The 1,552-nt window shown below is 39.0% G+C and overlaps 1 non-coding gene across 1 annotated transcript; it reads left to right on the top strand.

The window, feature by feature from the left end:
- Positions 1-1,168: 1,168 nt before the first annotated feature.
- Trnar-ucg lies at positions 1,169-1,241 on the top strand. The gene has a single exon. It is a non-coding gene; the product is annotated as a tRNA-Arg (tRNA).
- Positions 1,242-1,552: the final 311 nt, after the last annotated feature.

The raw sequence follows: 1,552 nt of genomic DNA, 5'->3' as shown, positions 1-1,552 counted from the left end.
CGGATTTCTTTCCACGGGAAGGATTTGATAGATGTTTTTGCAGGAGATCATCCACAATTATAGGACTTCTGTCATCAATCCTTTTTACCTTCGAAGCAACCATAATCGTCATCTGTGGGATACATACACGGCACGTAATCTGAGGGACTTTCGTTTGTCACCGCCGTCTACCGTGGCACTGATGCATTTCGAGACACATGTTCATAGGACCTTTTTTCCTCTATTTCCTGTAAGGAATGCGTCCCTGCAACTGATTGGTTTTATTGATGTTCATACTGTACATCCAAAAGTGGTAAGATATACATGGCCTACAGGACTAGCCACATCCAGGAAGCCCTATGTATTTTGATGAATGACGCTTTTAGCCTTAGGAGAATCCTTATCAAACAACCGAGATTTCGTACAGCTTCTTAGTTGTGAATTTTCATTCAATATGGGCCAATTGCATTCAACGTACTACAATGCAAAAGATCTACATAGATATATAGGCAGCATTTCCCACCACATACGTTAAACGGAGTTGGCTAAATGCAATCGCTAATCGCCAATTGTCATTCACAGCATGGACGCAAATCATTTACCTCTTTCTTTGCAAAAATGCTGCTGTCAACGAAACAGCATGTATAAACACCTTTGTAAATAAACGACTGAGTTGTCATCACGGTGTTAGAATGCATTACCTTAATACTAGTAGGCTACGATGATTTCTGCGTAGTTGATATGTAAATATGCATTCGTCGTCAGATTTTATTTTTATTGCTGACACTTAGCAACATAAATTCGCTTCACTCTAAAACCTAATTAGAAATTCAGATGTCTTTATAAGTTACATACTTTCCCACTTATCACTGGAACACACTAATGAACAGCATGTACATCCAGTCATACTGTGTAGAAGATAAACGATCCTTATGTCCACTTTAAAAGAAAAGTTTTGTAATTTCGTCTAACGAATAAAAATATGGTTCGGCCGAAGTTCAGGTAACACACCTCTTCCAGTCCGCTCGCCAAACAGACCTCTCCACTGAAAGCATACCTGTGGATTAAAGTTTGTACTTACGCAAGTCTATGTTATATCTATGAAACACATACGTACATTACAATTCAGAAAAAAATAATAAATACATGGTTTGTAGAACTGCATAATTCAAGCACTGTAGTGGCATCTGACCGTGTGGCCTAATGGATAAGGCGTCGGACTTCGGATCCGAAGATTGCAGGTTCGAGTCCTGTCACGGTCGAATATTTTTTTCTTCTTAATCTTTTACATTGTTCATCTTTTAGGATATTTTAATTGAAAATGATATATTCACCTACCTCATTCGTCGTTAGATTTTATTTTTATAGCTGACACTTGCAACATAAATTCGCTTCACTCTAAAACCTAATTAGAAATTCTGATGTCTTTATAACATTCTGACTTTAACCTGTGTTAAAACTGACGTTCATAACATCTGGACAATCAGCTAACATGTTAAGTTTCGTTCGCCAGCGACACAATCGCCCAGCGGTCTGCGGCGCATTGTCACGGTCCGCGAGGCTCCCACCGTCG

This window comes from Schistocerca piceifrons, chromosome 4, assembly GCF_021461385.2.
Source record: "Schistocerca piceifrons isolate TAMUIC-IGC-003096 chromosome 4, iqSchPice1.1, whole genome shotgun sequence".
Lineage (NCBI taxonomy): Eukaryota > Metazoa > Arthropoda > Insecta > Orthoptera > Acrididae > Schistocerca > Schistocerca piceifrons.
This window is presented reverse-complemented; position numbering and strand designations above follow the sequence as displayed.